This window comes from Dipodomys merriami, unplaced genomic scaffold, assembly GCF_024711535.1.
Source record: "Dipodomys merriami isolate MVZ:Mamm:240054 unplaced genomic scaffold, mDipMer1.0.p SCAF_568, whole genome shotgun sequence".
NCBI lineage: Eukaryota > Metazoa > Chordata > Mammalia > Rodentia > Heteromyidae > Dipodomys > Dipodomys merriami.
Genome location: NW_027206144.1, coordinates 264,095 through 289,498, shown reverse-complemented (window position 1 = coordinate 289,498; position 25,404 = coordinate 264,095). Strand labels below are relative to the sequence as shown.

The 25,404-nt window shown below is 37.7% G+C and overlaps 1 long non-coding RNA gene across 1 annotated transcript; it reads left to right on the top strand.

Annotated features, from left to right (window-relative positions):
- The first annotated feature begins 14,606 nt into the window (after window positions 1–14,606).
- Window positions 14,607–24,151, top strand: LOC138812360 (uncharacterized). The gene is made up of 3 exons (XR_011367604.1): window positions 14,607–14,876; window positions 16,549–16,621; window positions 23,976–24,151. It is a non-coding gene; the product is annotated as an uncharacterized lncRNA (long non-coding RNA).
- The last annotated feature ends 1,253 nt before the right edge of the window (window positions 24,152–25,404 follow it).

Here is a 25,404-nt window from a genome sequence, read left to right as displayed (position 1 = left end):
CTATTCTATTCACTCATAGTCCCATTGCTCACATATTCTATTACTTACAATCTCCTCTTGTCCCTTTCATACCCCACTCCCAACCAGACTTCTCCCTCGACCCCTCCTTGTTTCATCCATAATTAGTCTACTTCTTAGTGGCCTAATGTCTCAAACCCAGCCCTGAACACACCTCTTCCCACAAAGCCCTTCATGCTAAACTAAAAATACTCCACCTCTCTATAACTGCCCTTGTAGCCCGTCTTAGTTGACCAGAAGCTTCTCACACAGCCCATCTCCTGCCTGGAAAGCCATCCCTGCTCCACCACAGGCTTCTCTACCTCCCATATGGACTCACTCAATGGTGGCTGCATTGTTCCCGAGATGAATCCTCCCCTTATTGGATCCTCCCACAGATCCACATCCTACTCAACCAATTACCCTGTCCATAATTACCCTACACCTTTGTAGACCTTCCACTACTTTTCAAAGTCTCTCTTCCAATTAACCCCATGGCTCCAAGCCCTGACCTGCTCTAGAAAACCCCCACTAGACAACCCCAACCACACTATCCCATCTCTCGACACCCACATTGTTCCACTTCAAACCACTGCATCTGTTGGCTTCCCTCTGGAAGCCTCACCAGGCTCAACTGTAAATCCCTGTCCCTTCATACTCCCTTTTTGAAGGTTGCCTTGCCCCACTGGAAACCCTGTCCAAAGTCTAATGTCCTACCTTGCAACACTGAAATCTCCACCCAACCTTACTACTCTTTTTGAAGTGGTGACTGGCTACACCAGAAACCCTGTCCTAACTAGTCTAGTCCACTGGATCCTATCCCTTTTCTCACAAAGCTCTGGTCCTGAAAAATTCCTCCATACATTGTTATTACATCCTGCTCTGCCAGAAACCCCACCTCCACCCTAACACACTTCCCAAAGGCCTGCCATTCTCCACCAGAAACCACGCCCGTTCCTTGCCCACTTCTTCCCAGCACCGCTATGCCCTCTCACAGACCCTGAAAAGCCTCTCCCTCATAGCTCTGCATTCCTGCACCAGAATCCCCATCTTTTGTCAGCCTCTTGCCTTCATTCTCTTCCCTGCCTTATGGGAAACCTCACCCTACATATCCCACCAGATTTCAGAGTGCTACACCACAACCCTCCTCTAAGTAACCTCCTCCTTTGTAGCCTTGTACTTCCTTTTCAAAGCTCTGCCCCAAACAGGCTCCTCCCCAGTGACCCTGCCTTCTTCCACTGAAACCCCATCCACCTGCCAGTCTCCATCCTAAAGTCCCACCTACTCCACAAGAGACCCTGCTCCTAACAAGCCAAGTCTTTCCTCTCCCCTCCCTGCTGTCTCAAAGCCCTACACAGACTGGCTTTCACACACAAAGCCCCACCCAGCTCTACCACAGAGGCTGTGCCAATAGCAACTCCTCCATTGAAATAGACAGGGCACCACCAGAAACCCCACACCACCTCATCCTTGAAGTTCCACCTAGGAACTTTTATTACGAATGTGATTTTATAATGGTCACAGGATTCATACTAATCAATATGATAAGAAGCAGTATTGCCAATAGACAACAAAAATTAGATAGCTATTAGATGCCTTAGTCTAGTTTGGGGTTCTGTTACCAGGCAGATGCAAATTGTGTGAAAATGTGTGAAGATGATTCCTCTAACTGGAAAACATTCTGTGAAGTATCCGTAAGGTTTCATGAGTGATCATTTTTAATATTTCTAGAATTTTTGTGCACATTTGTGTCCATTAACTTAAAAATTTTAGTTATTTTAAATCCTCTGGTTTGGTTGAGGAAAGAGTATTAAGATGTAATAAAATGACTTTCAAAACATCTTTCTAATGAATAATTTTGGATTTGCTTACTTTACTATGTACCAGAGTTTTTAGTAACAGAAATTCTCTACCACAATCCACTTTGAATTTCCTCCTTCCATTAAAGTGCCCATTGGAACAGATTAAAGTGAGATTATACAGGTAGAATGCCAGAAATATAAACGTATTTGAGATCATAACAAAATCATGATGAAGACCCTACCCACTGTGGTTTAAATTTTCTAATGAAAGGAACTTAAGCATATTTAACTGCAGATTTTCTGAAGACTAGAAGACAAAAATATAAGAAATACTCTCTTATACCATGGTTCTGAAAACAAAACAAAACCAAGGAAAGACAACATAATGAGACAGAAGGGAATGATGAACTTGTACATGTGATATAGAATGTAAAAATACACTGAATCAGGTAAAAATAATTTTGGTCACAATGCCTGGTTGTTCAATATATTTCATTGTATATATTGTTCTTTGTTAACCTGTGACTTAATAAAGGTTTCAGCAGGGATCTGCCAAAGTAGTTGTGTAGTTAGTCAATTTAATCATTGCAAGATCATCAGGAGGATAAACTCCCACACACCTTAACATACCTGCAACAGCACTAGACATTCATTCCTATTGGTCCACTTGTGTAAGGCAGACCTGTATTTAACCCAAGGTTTGTATGTGGTATGCTATGGTTTTTTCAGGCTTGATACAAAATATCCCTGCCCAGAATTAAATGATGGCATTTATAGCTCAAATGATTTAGTGTCATTGTTAACATCTAAGGCATGCTGAGGTTTTTATTTATACCTATACATTTCCCTTTCTTTCTTCCACCTTTCTTTCTTTACTTTTCCTTTCTTTCTTCTTTCTTTCTCTTTCTTTTCGTTTTTTTTTTAATTGTATTTTATTTTATTTGAGAACATACTGAACAGAGGGGCTACAATTACATGGGCAGGATAATGCATACATTTCTTACCAAGCATTGCAGCCTCCTCCTTTGTTTACCCTTCACTTCCCTTCCCCGCCTCCCCCCTCCCCCCACCCAACTTTACCCCCTCCCCCCACCCAATTATACCCCCCTCCCCCCCCCACACCGACATTGTAAAGCTGGTTTTGACATGACATTTTGTACTTCTCATTGTTGCAACAGGTCCACCTGAATCCTTAAACGACTTGTTTGTCCCCATCTCCTCCACATGTTATACTGACATCAAATATAGTGAAAGCAGGGGTTACACTGTGGGGGAGGGACATACAAAGCAACAAAGAAATAATCTTATAAATGCGTTAGAAACACATGCATGAAAGAAACGAAAACATTAAAATAAATATTTAAGGGTTCATTTTCCTAACATCACATTATCTGACCTTTTCCGCTTGACTCATACCTATACTAGATATTGCAAATAAGGGAAACCATGGGACCTATGCTTCTTTGGGCCTGGCTTACTTCACTTAATATAATTTTTTCCAAACCTTTCCGTTTCCTAACAAATGGGGAAATGTCATTCTTTCTGATGGAGGCATAGAATTCCATTGTGTATATATACCACATTTTCTTGATCCATTCATCTACTGAGGGGCATCTGGGTTGGTTCCATATCTTACCTATGGTAAATAATGCTGCAATAAACATAGTTGTGCTGGTAGCTTTAGTGTGGTCTTGTTTGTAAACATTTGGGTAAATGCCCAAAAGTGGCATTGCTGGATCATAGGGGAGATCTATGTGAAGTCTTTTGAGGAACCTCCATACTGCTTTCCAAAGTGGTTGAACAAGTTTACATTCCCACCAACAATGAAGTAAAGTTCCTTTCTGTCCACATCCCCTCCAGCATCTGTTGTTGTTAGAGTTCTTGATTTTTGCTGTTCTAACTGGAGTGAGGTGATATCTCAATGTTGTTTTGATTTGCATTTCTTTTATGGCTAGGGATGTTGAACATTTCTTCATGTGTCTATTGGCCATCCTTCTTTCTTCTTCAGAGAAGCTTCTCTTTAAGTCTTTCGCCCACTTATTTATTGGGCAGTTGTTTCTTTGAGGATTTGTTGTTGGGTGGTTTAATTTTTTGAGTTCCAAGTATATTTTAGATATGAGACCCTTGTCCGTTGTATGGCTAGTAAAGATCTTCTCCCAATCGGTGGGCTTTCTATTGATCTTGCCAGCTATGTCATTTGCCCTGCAGAAGCTCTGCAATCTCATGCAATCCCATTTGTCCAACCTTTCTTTGATTTGTTGTGCTTCCGGGTCTCTATTCAGAAAATTTCGACCTGAGCCAAGGAGGCCTTGGGTTTCTCCTATTCCATCCTGTAATGTTTTCAGAGTGTCTGCTTTGAGTTCAAGGTCTTTGATCCATTTGGAGTTGATTCTGGTGCAGGGTGATATATAAGGATGTAGCTTTAGTTTTCTACATGTAGTTAACCAAATTTGCCAGCACCATTTACTGAAGAGGCTGTCTTTCTTCCATTCTATTGTTTTAGCTTCCTTATCGAAGATTAGATGGCTATAGGTCTGTAGGTTCATTTCTGGGTTTTCAATTCTATTCCATTGGTCCTGAGGTCTGTTCTTACGCCAATACCAAGCTGTTTTGATTACTATGGCTTTATAGTAGAGTTTGAAATTTGGTAATGATATTCCTCCAGCAGTGTTCTTTCCGTTGAGGAGCGTTTTTGCTATTCGGGGTCTTTTATTGTTCCATATGAATTTTTGGATTGCCTCTTCTATTTCCTTGAAGAATGAGGGTGGAATTTTGATAGGTATCGCATTGAATTTGTAGATAGCCTTGGGAAGTATTGCCATTTTCACGATGTTAATCTTGCAAACCAGGAGCATGGGAGGTTTTGCCATTTTTTAAGTTCTGTGTTGATTTCCTTTTTCAAGATTTTAAAGTTTTCATCATAGAGGTCCTTCACTTCTTTGGTTAAGTTAATTCCTAGGTATTTTATTTTTTGTGGGGCTATTACAAATGGAGTTGCTTTCCTAATTTCAGCCACACTTTTCTCATTGTTGGCATATAGAAAAGCCATTGATTTTGGGGGGTTAATTTTATAACCTGCTACTTTGCCAAAGTTTTGAATCAGCTTGAGTAATTTGGGAGTGGAGTCTATGGGATTCTTTAAATACAAGATCATGTCATCTGCAAAGAGGGAGAGTTTTATTTCTTCTTTCCCTATTTGGATCCCCTTTATGTCTGCATCTTGTTTTATTTCTGTAGCTAGGCATTCTAATACTAGATTGAAGAGAAGTGGAGAGAGTGGGCATCCTTGTCTTGTTCCTGAGTTAAGAGGAAATGGCTTTAGTTTTTCACCATTGAGTATAATGCTGGCTGTAGGTTTGTCATATACAGCCTTTATTGTATTGAGGAATGTTCCATGGATTCCTAATTTTTCCAGAACCTTCATCATAAAGGGGTGTTGGATCTTGTCAAATGCTTTTTCTGCATCTATTGTGATAACCATGTGGTTCTTATTCTTGCTCCGTTTGATGTGATGAATAATATTAATTGATTTGCGTATATTGAACCACCTTTGCATCCCTGAAATGAATCCTGTTTGATCATGGTGTATGATTTTTTGATGAATTGTTGAAGTCAATTGGCCAAAATTTTGTTGAGAAGTTTTGCATCAATGTTCATCAAAGAAATGGGTCTATAGTTCTCTTTCTTTGATGAGTCCCTGCCTGGTTTTGGGATGAGGGTTATGATGGCTTCATAGAATGTGTTCGGTAGTGAACTTTCTCTTTCAATTTCATTGAAGAGTTGGAGGAGTATTGTTGTGAACTCTGCTTTGAAGGCCTTGTAAAATTCCGCTGTAAAACTCTGGTCCTGGACTTTTCTTAGCTGGGAGGTCTCTTATTGCTGTTTCTATTTCAATGCTTGTTATGGGCCTGTTAAGCTGGTTTAACTCATCTTGGTTTAGTTTTGGCATGTCAATATTTGCTAGGAAAAGGTCCATTTCTGTCAAGTTCTCAAACTTATTAGCATAAAGTTTTGAGAAATATTCCCTTATAATGTTCTGAATCTTGGTTTTTTCCGTGGTGATGTTTCCATTCTCATCTCTGAGTTTATTAATTTGGGTGTGTTCTCTCCTTTTTCTGATAAGGTTTGCTAAGGGTCTGTCAATTTTGTTAAGTTTTTCGAAGAACCAACTCTTTGTTTTGTTGATTCTTTCTATAGTTTTTTTGGATTCTAATTCATTTAATTCTGATTTAATTTTGATTATTTCTTTCCGTCTACTGGATTGGGGTTTATCTTGCTGCTCTTTTTCAAGGAGGTTTACATGTGTCATTAAATTGTTAGTTTCCGATCTCTCCAATTTGTTGATGTAGGAGCCCAGAGCTATAAACTTGCCTCTGAGTACTGCCTTTGCTGTGTCCCAGAGGAGCTGGTAATTTGTGTGTTCATTTTTGTTGAATAGCATGAACATTTGAATTTCCTTTCTAATCTCTTCCATGACCCACTCATTATTCAGCAGTGTGTTGTTTAGCCTCCATGTTATACCGGGCTTTCTTTGGTAGCTTTTGGTGTTGAGTTCTAATTTTATTCCCTTGTGGTCAGAGAGAATGCAAGGTATAACTTCAATGTTTCTGAATTTAGACAAGTTTGCTTTGTGGCCTAAAATGTGGTCTATTTTAGAAAACGTTCCATGTGCTGCTGAGAAGAACGTGTATTCTGATGCTGCTGGGTGAAATGTTCGGTAAATGTCTGTTAAGTCTAGTTAATCTATGCAGCTGTTTAGATCTGCGGTTTCTCTGTTGAGTTTTTGCCGAGTTGATCTATCTAGTGGGGAGAGTGGTGTGTTAAAATCCCCAACAATTAATGTCTTTGGATCTATATGGGATTTGAGGGAAAGTAGTGTTTCTTTGATAAATTTGGGTGCTCCATTGTTTGGCGAATAGATATTTAAAATTGTAATATCCTCCTGAAGGAGAGATTCTTTAATTAGTATGTAGCGACCTTCTTTATCTCTTCTCACGAATTTAAATTTGAAGTCTATTTTATCTGATATTAGGATTGCAACTCCCGCCTGTTTATGAGGGCCGTTTTCTTGGTAGATTTTGTTCCAGCCTTTAACCTTGAAAATATGTTTGTTTTTAGGGGCAAGATGTGACTCCTGCAGGCAGCAGATAGAAGGGTCTTGTTTTTTAATCCAACTAGACAGTCTATGTCGCTTAATTGGAGAGTTCAGTCCGTTAACCTTAAGAGATAGGACTGAGAGGTATTTGGGAGTTCCTGCCATGTTATCCACCTTCTTGGGGGCTGTGAAAACTGGGTTCTTCCTAAGGTTCTTGGATTCTCAGTTTGGGTGCAGTTTCTTGGCCTTTGTTGCGTTCTTGTGGTTTTCTATGTGTAGGACATCTTTAAGAATCTTTTGTAGGGCTGGTTTGGTGGAGATGTATTGTTTCAATTTTTCTTTGCTATGGAAGGTTTTTATTTGGCCTTCAGTTATGGAGGAGAGTTTAGCTGGGTACAGTATTCTTGGTTGATAGTTGTTTGTTTTTAGGGCATGGCATACGTCATTCCAGGCTCTTCTTGCTTTGATTGTCTCTGGTGAGAAACTGAGGTAATTCTAATTGGTTTCCCTTTATAGGTGATTAACCTTTTCTCCTTGACAGCTTTAAGGATCTTTTCCTTGGTCTGGGTTGATCCTGTGTGGATTATAATGTGACTGTGGGATGTCCTATTCTGGTCTGGTCTATTTGGAGTTCTAAAAGCTTCTTGTATCTGAATAGGCCTATCTTTTTGTATGTTTGGGCAGTTCTCTGCTAGGATCCTGTTAAACAAATTTCCTAGACCATTAACTTCTGTTTCTAGGTGCTCCTCTACACCCATTATCCTTAGATTGGGCCTTCTGATGGTGTCTTCCAGGTGTTGGATAGACCTATCATATTTCTTGGACTTGTCTTGGATGGTTGTATGTTCTTTCTCTATAATATCTATGCTGTCTTCAATCCCTGAGATTCGATCTTCTGCATGGTCTAACCTGCTATCAAGACTCTCTACTTTGTTTTTTATCTCTTTTCCTTCTAATTGGTCAGCTTTGATGGCTTCAAGTTCTTTGTTGAAGCTCTGTTTTAGGTCTTGTATGAATTTCTTTACTTCCTTAATTTGGTGTTCAGTGTTTGTTCTCAAATCACTTAGTTGATTGGTTATGGTTTCTTTGGACTCCCATTCCTTCTGTTGGGTTCCATTCAGCATTCCCTTTGTGGTCTCCCTGACTTCCTTCAGCTCTTTGTTAATGGATTCCTTGAATGCCTTTAGTGATCTTTGTGTATTCTCTACCTGGTCTCTTAATTCGTGAATTACTCTTTGATTAGTTTCCTCCCTTCTGTTGGATTCCTGCAGTTCTCTTTGAGTGTTCTCTGCCTGCTCACGCCATTCCTCCCTTTCTCTTTGAGTATTCTCAATTTGTTCACGCAAATCCTGTATCAGTTTTTGAGAAGCTTCCTCACGCTTATGATATTCCTGTATAAACTTCTGGGATGCCTCCTCTCTCTCCCTATCACACTCATACAGAGTCCTTTGTACATTGTCAAACTTCTCATTTATCATGTTTGCTATTAGTGTTTGTAGAGCTATTTGGGAACTCTCCTCTGGATTATTCTTTATCTGTTCTAATCCCTGATTATCCAGGTTGGGAAATTGAGATACCCGAATTTGCCATTTTTCTTGTGTTTTTCCGGCTTACTCGGCCCATTTGAGATAAAGATTGCACCAGTTTTGTGCTAGAACACTATCTTAAGGCAACCATCAACCAAAGTTTGCATTTGTACAGTCAATAGTCTACAGATACAATCTAGTTCAACAGATACATCTATTGAAAATCAAATGACTATATGTTAAAGGACTTCGAACCGCAGAAAAGAATTTGGCAAACCAGAAATTATTAGGATTAGGGAGAGATGTGGGTAAAAAATAGGAATAGATTGGTGTGGGGAGGCACAGGGAGAGTTAACTATGTCCTAATCACAGTGCAAGAAATGGGTTGGGTAGGATGCAAGTAGAGAGAGAGAGAAAAAGAAGAGACGGAATGGGGAATAAAGAGAGACCAGAAAAAGAATAGAAACGTAAAAATTAATGTTATTTTAGAGGTTAAAAGACCGTCTATTTAGAGAGGAATGTGAATATGTTCAGAGAAGGGGAGGGACATAGAGGAGATGTGAAAAGCTTTAAGGATGGGAAAGGGAGAAGAAAAGATCAAAAGTTCAGTAGAGCTAGATAAAAAACAAAAAGATAATTAAGAAAGAAAGAAAAAGAGAAAGAAGACAAGAAAAGAAATGAAAGCTCACATTCACGTATTCCTAAAATAAAAATTATAAGATGAGAAAATAAAAGTTACTGGAAAACAATTATTTTTTCAGAAGAGGCAAAAATTAAAGATTAATAAAAGTTTTAGAAGGGAAAAAAATTTATATATATATATATATACATATATATATATATATATGTATATATATAAGGTAACAAAAAACAAAAAACAAGCAAAAAAAAGAAAACAAGAAGAAGAAGAAAAAAAAAAGAAAAAGAAAAAAAAAGTCTTTTGATCTTTTTTTTTGGGGGGGGAGGAGTGGGAAGAATCCTGTATCTCCCTTTTGTCTGCAACCAGTCTCTTGTTGGAGTCTCTGGTCAGCTTGAGGTCCTGTGGCTTGATTGGTTTCTTAAGTCGGTTGGTTGGAAGAGGCAGAAAAATGCTCTGCTTTACCCAAGATTTTGAGATCCCCCTCCCAGGTTAGTTTTCTGGGAGGGTGGTCTGCTTTGAGAGTCACAAAAGAGGGGGATGTGGTGATGAGGCTAGGTTCTGGGTAGAGTTGAGGCCTTTCAACAAACAGTAGCTTTTCCCTGGGGCTATTTTGTGATAAAGCTCACAGCGCCCAGCCTGGAGCCATTCTCAGAGTTTCTGTTTTTCAATTGATTGTGGTGGCTGCTAGAGGGAGGGGCAGCCTCTGGCTCTGGTTACCCAGTGAGGCAAGGCACTCCGATGGCTGGCGCCTGAGCTGGGTGACTTTTCCCTGGATGGAGCTGAGTCTGGCAGGTCACTTCGCCGTTAAGTTCTTGTGACCTGCTAAATGACTCATTTTATTCCAAGGCCTGAGCTGGAGCTAGCAGCTCCTCCGAGCTTTGTCGGTATCCAAGATGGAGATCACCGGTGCTGGGGGGGGAGGGTTGGCCTTCCTTCCTCTGCTCCCTGAGGAGTGAGGACTTCGGGCTTGTACTCACGCCGAGTCTTGGATCCTGGGTCGTCTCTGGTCTGCAAACTGCAGGATGAAGATGTTCGCTCCTTGTCGGTTCTTGTTGGTGTTGAGTAGAATCCGCTCGTCCACTGCTTCTGGCTCCTTCGTCCCCGGCTCTCTGTGTCTCAGGTATGACTCCGCGGCGGTGGTTGCCGCCGCGACCCCGCCGCCGGAGCGGCAGCTGATGCGTTTCCTTGGCTTCCCCTGTCTTGTCTAACTCTCTGTCCTGTGATGGCACACTTGGTGTGATTCTCTGGCTTAGGACTGTTTACTGGAACTCTAAAACTACTTTCTATGCGAGAGCTTGTTCAGATTCCAGCTTCTCCTCCGCCATCTTCCCGGAACTCCGTCCTCTCTTTCTTTTCTATCTTTCTTTCTTTCTTTCTTTCTTTCTTTCTTTCTTTCTTTCTTTCTTTCTTTCTTTCTTTCTTTCTTTCTTTCTTTCTTCCTTTTTTTCCTCTTTTAAGAAATAAGTATAAATTTACATATCTTGTTTGCTGAACAAGTATTCTACAATTAGAATAATCCTTTTTCGATTTATTTACTTTGTTCATAGGTTATCCATTTTGCTGAGGGCTGAACACAGGCTAAGTTCCTCAGCTGTGTCTGCCAAGCAGAGGTGATCACAAATGCATTCCAACATGCGAACCTTTAGGATGATATGAGACTCTTATCACTTTCCTTGAAAACGGGTTCTGATCTATGATCCTCTCAAATTCTACCTCTTCAATTAGTAATGTGAGTTCTAGTAGTCTGTCCTCAGTATAGATCGTCTAAATGATTACTGAAGGCAATTTCACGTTAATCTCTTTCTTTGCCAGTCCAGGGGCTGTTATAGCTTTATTTCAAGACAAATTTTGTGTATATATGCAAATTAGCTTTAAAATATTACTTTTTCCCCCCTTTTTTTCCTTTTTGATTTTCTTGGTCAAGGGGCTTCAATTTTCGGTCTGGGTGCTGTCCCTAGGCTCTTCAGATCAAGGCTAGCACATTACCACTTGAGACACATTGCCACTTCTGGTTTTCTGGTGGTTAATTGGAAGGAAGAGTGTCATGGATTTCCTTCCAGGACTAACTTTTAACTACTATCCTCAGATCTCAGCTCCTGAGTAGCTAGGATTACAGGCATGAGCCACTGGCCTCCAGCTGAAAATGTTACTTATTTTAGGTTCTGTGATTTAGTTGAGGGAGTAACATGAGTGTGTAGAAGGGTAAAATTCAAGTTACCTCTCTAAATAATTTCAAAGTTTAATTTTCATATTCTTTGCAGTTATTAATAACAGAAACTCCCAAAGTAACAGAATTACCCTTCATTTTCTCCTTCCCATAGGTACTATTTGAAGAGAATGAGTAAGATCTAAGACAATATGTACTTGAAATTATAAAAAAAATATTTTGATGATACATAAAGAGCCAGATCACATAATGTACTATTCATTTTCTAAAGAAAGGAATGTCATAAAAGTATATATATTGGCAGGCTTCTCACCTGAAAAACAATATCATAAAAAAGCTGAAGGGGATCAGCAACCATGTAAATGTGATATAGCATTAGGGACTTTAAGACATAAACTGGTTCATGTAAAGTAATAGTTTAGGAAATTTATCTGTGCAATTAATTTATTCATTACAATTTTTTAATTTTTATTTACATGTTATTTAATATATAAATGCATACATGTGATGTATATATACATATATATACACACACACACATATATATATATATATATATATATATATATATATATATATATATATATATATATATATATATATATATGTATGCATGTATCAGCAGTATCTCTCCAGTTAACTGTTAGGTGATGTATGGTTAGGTAATTTCATCATGTCAAGTTAATAAAAAAGATGGACTTCCATAAACATTTACAATCCTGCAGCACCACGGCACATGCGAATTTAAGTGTAAACTAGACCTGTGTTTAACCAAAGATTTATATACATGTTGTTATTTTTTCATCTAGTCTTAATACAAAATGTGTGTGCTCCTAGAAATGAATGATGGCATTTATAACTACAATAATTTAGTGTAAATCATTACATTGATCACATGCTCAGTATGAGTTGTTCTTTCTTTCCTTCTCTTATTTTAACTTTAGGAAGTTGATTTGAGTTTTGATGTTGTGTTTGCCAGACAAGTATTCCACCACTGGAGTAACTCCACCAATCCTTTCCTGTTTAAGTTACTTTAATCATAGAGTAGCAATTTTTGCACCCAGTCCAAAAAGCAGGGTTCATGATTGCATTCCAATATCCCTACCTAGTAGGTTGATGTGGGTGATACTTTACTTCCTAGACTGATTCAGAACTGTGATCCCCTCAAATTCTACCTCTTTAGTTAATTGTGTGAGCTCCAGTTCTCCCTACTTCTAGAAGATAGGACAGACATAAATGATTACAGGTAATTTGAGTGAATCATTGGCTAATATAGGTGATTTGATATTAAAGTGTAGGTTAAGTTTGAAAGTATAATCACAGTAGTGAGATATTTTGCTAAGTAATTTTGTTTTTCATTAATAACACATCTTGACCAGAATTAAGGACTTACTTTCGCTGTCTGTCAACTTGTATGTCATTTGGTAAAAATAAACTTCATGTCTTCCATGTGGGATAAAGAACTTTGAATGGTCTGATGTGCTGGTTCACATCTATAATCATGGTTAGCAATCAGAAATGAATAGATCACAATTTGAACATAGCCTAACCAAAAATGTAAGAAGTTCCAATCTCAACAAACTAGTGGATCATGTTAATCATGCCATTAATCTCAGCACCACAAGAGGCTAAGTCTCTGTCTAGTACCTGTGTCACTTGAGTAACTAGGACTCTTGGAGGCAGTCACCTCTACTAATGCAGAAACTGGGCTGAGATTTAGTAAGAGGAGGGAGAAGTCTTCCCCACCTTCCCAGGGTGGACCTCACAGAATGCAGTGAGCGTGCTTGCTTTCCTCCTACACATGGCTTGAGATGCCATGCTGCTTAGTGTTCATTATTTCATTCCAGTGACCTGTGGTAGAGGTATAAGAAAGCATTAAATAAATTTCACATGTGCCAATTGAGCTGTTCTCCCAGCTTGTGTGTTCAACTCAGCAAGTGTTCATTATTTGAGAGTTGAGAATACCTACTTAGGGGAGGGTGGGAGGGTGAGTGAAAGAAAGGAGAGATAGAGAGAGACCTGTGCACCGGTGGACCACACCTGTAATCCTAGCTATTCAGGAGGCTGAGATCTGAGGATTGCAGTTCAAAGCCAGCCTGGGCAGAAAAGTCCGTGAAAACCTTATCTCCAATAAACCACTCAAAAACCAGAAGTGGCACTCTGGCTCAAGCAGTAGAACGATCGATTTGAGCTCAAAAGCTGAGGGAAAGTGCCCAAGCCCAGAGTTCAAGCCCCACGACCAACTAAAAAAACAAAAGAGAGAGAGGGGGAGGGATAAAAGAAGGGAAGGAAGGAAGGAAGAAAGAAAGAAAGAAAGAAAGAAAGAAAGAAAGAAAGAAAGAAAGAAAGAAAGAAAGAAAGAAAGAAAGAAAGAAAGAAAGAAAAAGAAAGAAAGAAAATGACAGAACGAATTGTTTGGAGTCAGGAGTCATATGTCAGAGGTACTACCTTTGTTTGTTGTTAGGTCTGCCTCAGGTCATGCAGACCCTATACAATCACCTTCCCAATTCTTGGCTAAGTTTGAAACCTTTATGTGTTGCCTAGTGTCTGGCACACCTGGAGGCAGCCACCTCCAGATCCTGTTAAGTCACAACCTGGTCAGCCTCTGGTCGCACTTTCCATCTGACCAGAGTTGAGTCCCGGAAATTGAAGTCACATCCAGATCGAGTGTGGCCAGAGTTTCCCCCAAACTGCCACACCTCATCTGGTCTTTCACATAGATACATCCTTGCCCGAGGTTGGGTCGCTCCATTTTTTTAACATGCATTTCCACCATGTATGGCATGGGCAGCAGTTCAGTAAATAAACTTCTTTACCTGACTGAATACTGTGTGGTGTTCTCTTTATTGGCTACCTAATGAAACTCACCTCATTAATAAACTTTAACTTCAAAGTTTCTAGTTATGAATGCATGGATATTTTTGTGACACATGTGAGATGAGTATCTACAAAACATATTTACTATCATCATTTAACAGTATAATTCTGCCTGGAATCTTTAATAGCAGCATAATTAACCATAAAGTCTATTTTGTTTGCTTTGCTTTGCTTTGCTTTGTTTTTGCTTAAAGTAATAGAAGAGTAGGTGAGACAATCTGTGTGAAGCCTCATGGTCTGTGTTGGAGGGGCAGAATGATGTAGGCTCCGGCCTCAGGATTATCTGAGGACTGTGTTTGTGTATGTGGAAAGCTCTTGGCATGCCAGGCGATAGAGGGAACATGTTCTCTCTATCTCAAAGCTCTTGTCAGACTCTTGGGAGCTGAGGAAGTAGCTCTTCTGCTTACTTAAGCATAGACGAACAGCTAGTCAAGCATTTTCCTGAGTATGGGGAAGTGGTTTGAGCTTTCTCTAAAATAGTTTAGATAAAAATGTACAAAGACTTATCACATAGTTTAAGCAAAATTGTATCTGTTGAAATTCTTTGTGTGAATGTCTCCTGACTAAATCTTGGCAAAGATAATACTTGCTTGTCCTTAAATACCCACTAGCAATAAAACACAGCATGCAGTGGCAATTGCTATTTGCACTCTGCAACCCCTGTGTCCTGGTGATTTTGCGACCCTTACCCAGGGACCCCAATGCCTGAGACGTTGACAATTGGCACCCAAACAGGAACCCTGCAGTGATGAATACAGGAAGGGATATTCAGGTAAGTACTTTTAATTACATGGTGATGGGACAAGTTAAGTCTACTCCATACTTACATATGCTAAAATATTTACTTGCTGCTTATGGTGTAACTATTTCTTCTTTTGACATAGAAATGTGTATTAATGTAGTTAGGGAATGGAATCCTTGATTCCCCGACAAAGGGACGTTAGATGTTGATAATTAGAAATGAGTAAAGTATAATGTAGAAAGAGCTGTTCGAGAAGGGGAAAGGATTCCTGATAGATTTCGGTCCATTTGGGCTATTTTAAATAGCATTTTTAAAGCTTTAAATGAGAAAAGATTAATAGTGGACTTAAAGAAAGAGGCCACGCCTTCTATTGTAGATTTTATATTGGACTCTGAAGTCAAGGACACAATAGATAAGGCTGCATCACAATTAACAGAGAAAAAAACAGAGGTAAAGAAAGCTGAAAAGGAACAAACTGAAAGCATAAATAGAATGTCTGAGCAAATGGAGTTGATTTTATCAAGATTACAACATATGGAGTTAGAAATTAGCAGAGTGAAAGGAGAATCTGAGAAAGTGAAAGTAAAACAGCCTTCGGCTCCTCTGCTTGCTGAAGTAATTTTTACCGCGTCACTCCCTCACAAAACAGAAGGCTCAGACAGTGAATTTGATGATGAAATGCCTATTTTTTCGTATCCTGTAATTTGACCACCTCCTATGAATGGTATTGCTCAACCAGCCAGATATGACGGTGTTGCTGTCGATGATATTGGTAAACTAAAGAAGGCAGTGATGTATGGTCCTCAGTCTCATTATGTTAAGGAATTGCTTAATGCGCATCAGCGACATTATAATAATTTTGTTCCCGAGGATTGGAAGATGCTTTGTAGAGCCTTGCTTACGGAACCTGAATACCTACAATGGCAAATCTGGTTTACTGAGTTATATACAGAAAGGACTAGACAAAATGCACAGAGCAATAATCCACACCTGCAGGTCATAACCTGTCCCATGTTGAGTGGGACAGAACAATATGCAGATGCTCATATGCAAGTGAACTCTCCTGAAGAGATCCATGAGCAGTTACGAGACATTGGTATTGAGGCATGGGGGAGGATTCAGCTGACAGGAGAGCATTATGGCTCCTGGACTAGAGTAATTCAAAAACCTAATAAACCCTATGTTAAATTTTTATCATGATTGACACTGACCTTGGAACATACTGTTGTGGGCAAGGCTGTACTGCAACAACTACTGGGCATGTTGGCTTATGAGAATGCTAATGAGGACTGTAGACGAGCCCTATTGCCTATTAAAGAATCTGGGGATGTAACTACATATAAGGGCATGTAAAGAAATTACATCCGAATCCCGGCGTATTCAGTGGTTTGCTGAAACTATGCTCACTACCTGGCATGCATTACAAACCATCTAATCTAAAATGTTTTGGATGTGGTCAAACGGGACATGTAAAGAAGAATTGTAAAAAGGCTACTGATGTTAACAAGAGAGGACCAGGAATTTGCCATAAATGTAAAAAGGAAAGCACTGTGCAAGAGTGTGTAGATTAAAAATAGACAATAAAGGAATTCCTATAAAAATGCTTATCCTATGCAGGGAAACTCTCTATCCTGCCAGCCCCGGGGCCAAGGATTAATAACCGAGGGTAGCCAACCATTTTTCTTCCTTGTCCCTGCCACAGCCCACAGCGCCTCAATGGACATGCCGATTCATTGATCTACTGAGAGGCATATTGGTATAAAACCTGCTTGCATGTAAGTATTAATTATGGTCATTCAAAAATGACAGATGTCAGCTCCCCAGACATACTAAAATCTTGATTTCTAAGTAAGATAAGATTTTATGGTGCTACAAGTGTTGAGATATCTGGATGAGTCTAATGTGTATCTTGCACTGAATTAGACAAGAACATATCCATTATCATATGGGATAAAAAATGGCAGTAAGAAGATATTCCCTTGAGAAAGATATAGGAGGCTGCGAGAAGTATGGAGAAATTCAGATAATTTTGAAATTAGAAATGCAAGCTCAAGTATGTCTCTTTAAGTGGAAGGGCAAAAGAAGGGGAAGAGAAGAAAATAACTGAAAGCAGATCATTGTCCCAACTTAGAGTATAGAAAGACATAACCTATAACTTCCAAGTTAAAGAGAGACCAATATAATACGTCCCACTTAATTTAGATACATGCAAAATATTTATTTGGCTTTTTCCCACTTTAATGCTCTAAAATAAATGAAGACTTATAAGAAACGTTATGTGATTGTTGTTAGTTCAACCTGAACACTAGTTGTGATGAGCCCTCTTTTTCTCAGTATGCTCTTGGAAAATACTCCCTAAATTGCTGATGCTGTAACTGATTAGAGAGTCAGCGTAACAGGTTTCTACTTGTATGATAATTCCATGATAGTTTAATGTAGTTTTTTCTCAAGATATCCAACTATATTGTCTGACGGTGTACTTTGAACACACCCTCACACCTGAGCACATTATTTGAAATTGTACGTCAGCATTTAATTGGCATATTCTATTTTGTGCCTTTGTCTTTTTTGAATGTTCCTTTTGATTGCTCTATTTCCATTTCATCTGTACAAACTGCTAAAAATATTGTTCAGCTACCACTTCTTGTTTGCAAACACACAGTCTATTTATGAAGGTACTTTGTCCATGTTAAGCAATAGGGTAGTACTTACTCTCTGAGGAGAAAAGTTCCAAAATATAACTGTATGCCAACATTTGAAGATGTAGAATTTAAGGCATTTTGAGACAAACAGTGATATTTGAATTGAAAGGCTCTTAGGGACATTTTCTTGGAGCTCATTAGTTTACCCAGGAGAAATATAAATATCCACACAGTTTGGAGCTAATTAGTAAGTAACTGAATTAACACTAGATCCTAGATGTTGTGTTATTACAAGTCACCATTGTATTATTGTTATATCAGAATCCTTCCCTACATGCATATGTGTATCAGAAAATGAAAGAAAGGCATTAAAAATGTCTTTTCTTTTTAGACATTTAATCCTTGTGGTGATGGTAATGTCTGAACTCTTCCATCCAATAAAAGCTTGAAGTTTATAAGAGCACTTCCTACATATAAGAATGTGTGGCAGTTTCATTGAGAAGGTTATTTCAGCATGGAGATATCCCTAAAAAGAATTATATTTAAATAGAGTGTATGGCAGTTATGACGTATCAATGGCTATTGAGGCATTTTCTATTCTAAAGAAGAATCAATTGCGGAGTCTTCAGTAACATCAGTAAAACTGTATGTTCAACCTATACTTGGTATTACTTGTCTTACATTTATAATGAATAGCCTGATAAGATGACCAAACCTATCTAACGATATTTCAGTAAAATCGCAAAGTGATGTAGATACATGGGTCACTCATTGGAACTGTAGAGCAAATTAGGTTTGTCTGTGCTATAGTTCAATCCATAATCTCCTGGTTAAATAGTCTTCAAAAATATTCACAGACAGTTACATCTGTATAATACTCCTAAGGTCAGGATAAAAACATTTGTTCCCAACATTTAAAATAAAAAAAGATCTGTTGAATTCATGGATCTAGAATTTTATGGCTTCACATTCATATCTCAAAATTTCATCAATACTACTTACATCTCTACCAGTTCACCAAAACATTGTTCTTATTGAATTTGTCTATGTCCTTTTAGTTTTCAAATCCAAATAGCATATTTCCTTCAATGTCTTTGTAACAGTTTTGACCATTTCTTCCTGCGAATTCTTTCCTTTCTTTACTTCTGTAAATCTGTTTTTATTACTTTCTTGTTTCCTTATCTCTTTCTTCCAATCTTGTCAACATTGGTGCTCACATTGCTACACTTATGTCATAACTTTTCTTTTCCTCTTCCCTTTAATAATGCCCCCAATTTTATCATTCTTTTTCATATTCATGGTCATGGATATTTTGATGATATCTAAAGAGATCAATCTTTGCCTCTGTTTAATATAAACTTTAGAACTATCAGAGAGTTTTTTTCCCTAAATCCATCATTTTCACTTGTAATCCTTATCACCAAGAATATCACTAACACATTTGCCTGGCCATAGATGTAGAACCATTTAGATTTCTTCTTACCCTTCTACTCCCACCCATTATATAAGATGAACGATCAAGATTTTCTCAGTTTCTGTTACTAATTTTGTTGGTCGTGGGACTGGAACTCTGGGCCTGTCTGCTGTCCCTGTGCTCTTCAGCTCAAGGCAAGCACTCTACCTATTGAGCTACAGCACCACTTTAGGATTTTCTATGTACTTTCCTAGCAAGTCCATTAAACTTCCCCCTTGAATTTGGTTGTCATGAATACCCAACTTCTATGTTAATGAGGAAAAACTCTAATGTAAACTTTGTCTCCAAAAAACCAGTCCAAGAAGCCGTGATCACAAATATTTGGCTATACTTCTTTACTTTTTTGTTTTTTTTTTTACCTTGAAAGTCTTTTTGTGTCTAAATTGCCCACAAAAATAAGTAGTCCACTTTTTGGTGCAATCGTTTCTAACCTCAAAAATATATTTTGGTAACAAGATGCTTTGACGAAACCAAAGTATACTCCACTTTTTATCTTTTCTCTTAAGTCTCTCCTTAGATAAAATATCAGGAAAAGTGAAGTTATTCTTTGCAAAATTATTTCAATTGATTATTTTTCTCTTGGTCTTGCATTTGTTCAACAAGATGTATCGAGGAGAATAGAGTTAAATCACCCATACCTTGGATGAGTGTCTGTTACAAAGCACAATGCTTCTATGTCCTACTTCTATGTCCTCCTCTTAGCTCTTTCCTGATTTCCGATTAATCACGGCTTCTTGGCTTCAAGTTTAGGGAAGCTGAAGGACTATAAGGCCTCCCCCATTGCTCCATGTTCATGTTTTCTCGTTTAAAACTCTTTTAAGTTGCCTCATTCGGATGTGGAATTTATTTTCATGTCTTCATTCAAACTGTTCTGCATCGTAGTGAGCCAAATAGGCTCTGTAAAATCACTTTAGGTAGCTAAAATATTAAGAGAATCTATATCATAAAGTTTTGTCCTCTCTCCACTGTTGAAGCCAATATGTTTAGCTAGAGCTTCTAAGAAGAGTTTTGTTACCTTTTCCATTTCCTCAATTCTTTTCTGATCCCAAAATTTGTGGCTTATGTAATAAGAGAAGTGTTCACTATCTCATCTTAATAAGGATATTATTTTTTGTGAGCTTCTTAGAAATTTGAAATCATTGGTTTGAATTATCCTATTAGATTTTTTTTTCTGCGTTTCAGTGCTTCATGTGCAAAGACAGTGTGGAAAGAATTACAAACAGAATAATATAAACCTAATACATTCATTCATTGTGCAGGGCACTTTCTCTCTAAATATTTTGACTCAAAATATATTTTTCAGAGAATTACAGTTTGGTAATTAAAGGTCAAATCACAAATTTTCATGTCTTTTTCTTTAAAGAACTTTGAATTTAAATTCCACTACAACCTTGTTTTACAAACTGAAAGTATATTTCCTGGGTAAGGACATTTTCAAGGGAACCTACAGGATTCCCAGCAAGTTTTCTGAGGTTTATTGGTTTGTTTGTTTGTTTAGTTTAGTTTAATGAGCCATCTTCACCCACATTGCTCTCTCTCCACTAAGTCTCCATGGATTTCTTTGCATGAAAGCCTCTTTCCCAGGCAATTTTAAATTTTCTTAATAGGCTAAGTTGTTAAAAATCTTGAAGAATTAAAATTTACCTGTCATAATTGTAAAACTCTTTTGAGATTAGTTTATCAGAATCGCAATTTCACCAATCCTAATTCCACCTTTACCATCAGAAACAGTTAACGTTGTTTTCATGATATAGTATCCATACAACTATTCTTTTCCAGTGGCTTTGTTATGCATATATATTACCATATAAGCTGATGCAGAGCAAAATGAACTCCAAGATATGGAAACAGAGGCTTTTTGCTTGCGGTTGCTGTTTTTAATGTAGTATGTGATTTCTATTTTCTTTTGGGTTTTCTCCGTATGGTTTATCCTCTATTGTATTTGATTTTGATACCCTGTATTTTGTGTATACATTTACCTTAATTAGGGAATGGAAGAGGAAAAACAAAATAGTGAGAAAAAAGACAAAGGGCAAACCAATGCAATAGCAATGCTCACAAGACAATATATGAGAAATGTACATAACAACTTCTGAGAGGTATTGAGGAGAAGGAAAACTGTGAGAAAAATGAGGGAGGAGGTAACCAGTATGAAAAGTTATGTATTAAGTACTTTACATTTACTGACGGGATCAATGCAAGATAATGTTAAAGCATGCATAGATGCCTCACCAGCAGTCATTCAAGGAATGGCATATGCTGCAGCAATGAAAGGAGAACCATTCAGTGCTTATGAACAAATATTACATAAGAAATGACCTCAGGCCAGAAATGGGGTCTGTTTTTCATGTGGCCAGTCAGGACACATGAGTAAAGATTGTCAACAAAAGCAAAATAAACCTAGTAACAATAAAAAGGGTAAAGCGCCTGGACTTTGTCCATAATGAAAGAAACGCAATCATTGGAAAAATGAGTGTAGATCAAAATATCATAAGGATAGAATTTTCCTAACAGCAGAAGAAAAGGAGACAAAAAACAAGAATAGGTGTGCTCCCTCAGCCCCGTAAACGAAAGAGGGGAAACACCTACTGTTACACAAAAATCCCCAAAGGGATCAGATCCATTAAATCCCTTGTCTCCCCATTTACAGTATGGGATTTGCCAAGAATTACTCCAGGAAGTGCAGGGTTAGATCTGGCAGGAAAAAGAGATTACATTATCTCTATCATGTATGGTGTTCAGCTAATAAACACTCAAGTTTATGGTCCTGTAATTGAAGGAACTGTGGACTTGATAGTTGGTAGAAGCTCAAATTATAAGAAAATTTTGAGGTATTACCAGGAGTAGATGATGCAGATTATCAAGGGGAAATTAAAGTAATGGTAAGGTCTTTAAAAGAAAATATGCAAATACATATGGATCAAAAAAAAGCTCAAATCTTAATTTTAAATTATGTCCATCTTCCAAATCAAATCCTAAAAGAAGATCGAGGTACAGGAGGTTTCAGTTCCACAGAAACTGTGGCCAGGGTACAATCTATTTCTAAGGACCGACCCATAAAAACTATAAAAGTGGATAGAAAGCCAATTAAAGGTCTCTTGGACACAGGGCCAGACCCAACATGTATTGTAGGAAAAGATGGGCCCTCATCCTGGCCAATTATGAAGACAGAATCTATATTAATGTGATTGGGTATGGCTAACAATGTTGCTCAAAGTTCAAAAATTTTAAAGTGGGAGTGTGAAAATAGATTTGGAAACTTTCAACATTATATTGTATCTGCTTTGCCCTTACATTATGGGGCAGAGACATTATGCAAAACATGGAACTAAAATTAGTTACTGCAGATTCCTTTAGTGTACAAATTTTTTTCAAAGAGGCCGCTGATGAGAAGTTTGCTGATGCAATATCATGGAAAAATCATCAGCCTGTGTGGGTTGATCAGTAGTCCCTAACTCAAGAGAAGATACAGGCTGTAGATCAATTGGTAAATGAGCAATTACAGAAAGGACATTTAGAGGAATCCAATAGCCCTTGGAATACTCCAGTTTTTGTAATTAAAAAGAAATCTGGGTAATGGAGGTTGTTACAAGACCTCAGAGCCATTAATAACACCATGCATGATATGGAGGCTCTTCAACCAAGACTTCCATCTCCTGTTGCTATTCCTAAAGGACATTATACAATAATCATTGATTTTCAGGAATTTTTTTCAATAAAATTGGATCCTAATGATTTTCAAAGATTTGCATTTCATGTGCCCTCATGTAATTTGAAAAGGCCCTGGCAGAGATATCAGTGGAAGTTCTTGCCACAAGGCATGAAAAATTCTCCTATATTGTGTCAAAAATTTGTGGATAAATCTTTACAAAAAACTGGGGAAGAATTTTCTAATGCTTATATTATTCATTATATGGATGATATTTTAATAGCTGCTGAAAGTAAACATTTAACAGAACAAATTTTAACAATTAACCATTGAGCAATTAACCAACTTTGGTTTGCTTATTGTTCCAGATAAAATTCAACATAATACACCTTTAAATTATTTAGGAAATATAATACATCATGTCACAAAAATGAGTTTCAAGCTAGATAAATTAAAATATTAAATGATTTTTAAAAATTACTAGGAAACATAAATTGGGTTAGACCCTACTTGAAAATTACAACAGGAGAATTACACCCATTGTTTGAAGCCCTAAAAGGGGATTCTAATCCTAAATCTAAGAGACAATTCACTCCAATAATGTTAGAAAAAATTTCATTGGTGGAAGAAAAGTTACAAGCAAAAGTGGTCCAATTGGACTATAATAAAGACTGGGATTTTATAATGTTAAAGACATCTTATACACATAAAAGATGTTTATGGCAAGATGGAGTCCTGGAATGGCTTCACTTGCCTCACAGTCAGACAAGAATGATAGCTTCTTATGTATATTTGTGCAGCCAACTCATTGTCAAGGCAAGGAGTAGGTCCCGAGAGTTATTTGAGAAAGAAATGAATAATATAATTATGCCTTATAATAAAAAACAATTAAAATATTATTACAGAATGATGAGAATTGGGGATTAGCATTATTAAATTATACAGGACAAATAAAATTTCATGTTCCTCAATATCCTTTATTAAATTTTGTGGAAGAGGTAAAAACCATTTTTCCATTAGTGGTAACAACACCTTTAGAAGGAGCTCTAACAGTTTTTACTGATGGGTCATCAAATGGAACTTCAGTGGTATACATTCCAGACCACTTCCCTATTATTAAAAGGGCATCTGACATTTCAGAGCAACAGACGGAAATTATTGCTGTAATTTTAGCTTTAACCATATTTGTAAATAATCACCTTAATACTAATGAACAAAACCTTACACTTATGCAAAAACATTGGAGCGAAATTGGATTTAAAGTTCAGCCAAAAGTTAAAAGGAAAGATTTGCTCACAGGCACCAGGAAAGGGCCAGATGTATTAATCACCTCGGGAAGAGGGTATACATGTGTGTTTCCACAGGATGCCGAGTCACCCATCTGGAATCTCACCCGACTCGTGTGCCCTAGAAAAATAAGAGAAACCCAGGCGAATAAAAACCCAGAAGCAAGAAATGAAGAAGGCGATGCACAAGCTCAAAAGTCTTCACCTTTCTCCTCAACAGGCCATGGCAACAAAAGAAGCCCAACCACCAACCTGGGAACAAATTAAGAAGCTCACTCATTCTGCGGGGGAGATTGTTGTTTCTACAGGAAAGACTATCACTGTTTAAATTAAGTTTCTTGCTATACTTGCCATTATTGCTGTGCAGGCAGTGTCTGTTTCAGGAGAACAATACTGGGCATATGTTCCTAATCCTCCTCTTCTACATCCCGTGGGATGGGGGAGATGAGGATATAATACAAGTAATGAAAAATAATAGTGATCTGCTAGGGAGTTTGGAGGACTATTCTAATTCTCATATGACTTCTCAAACTATTAATTATGAAGGAATGACAGATACCACTCCAATTTGCATAACGCAATCAGGAGAAAATATCCCCGGGTGTTTGCCTATAAACTATAGAACTTTTTTGACTGATGATCAATCCAATGATAAAAAGTTCAAAAAAAGATTGATGTGGGAAATTGGCATATTAGGTTTTCATACTTATAATGAATCCTTTTTCATTCCCAAGAGGAATAAAAATTTAGGTAACTGCCTACAAAAATATCATGACAAAGATCAGTTTGGGGATGTATTAATTACCTCACCATAATTGTGGGAATGTGGATTTCAAAAGGCCTGTTTTTTACAACCTATGGGGCACCAGATAGTATTTTTGATTTTTCCATTGGTAACCCTGATTATGATTATGCTGCCTACTTAAAACATAATTCAGGAAAGTTTAATGGCTATGCTCCTGATACTCATGGGGAACCCCTGAAAAGATGGCTCACTCCAGGGTGGGTGGCTTCCATTTTGGTGAGTCACTCTCCCTTTCACAATAAAATGGGCATTCATCTGGATTTGTTCAGACTTTTTGCAGCAACAAACATGATTTTACTGAAAAAGCACAAAGAAACTAAGAGTACTGCAATTGGGGTAAGACCATGTGTGGGATATCCTATGGGAATTTTAGCTGGAAAACTAGATAATTTAATCATTATTAATCAAGGAAAATCTTATTATATTAGCTGTAAGGATTGTATTTTTACTAATTGTCTTACTTCTTCTCTAGATAAAACTTATTCTGTAATTTTTATTTTAAAAAGACCTTCATATGTAATGTTACCTGTAGATCTATAAAATGACAATTGGTTTAAAAATTCTGCTTTACAAATGCTGAAAATTCTGGATATTATGTTGCAGCCAAAACGCTTTGTTGAGGCCTTGATTTTAGGAATTAGTGCTCTAATAACAATAATTAGCTCTAGCGATTTCTACAGCAGCCTTCGTAAATGAAGTAAA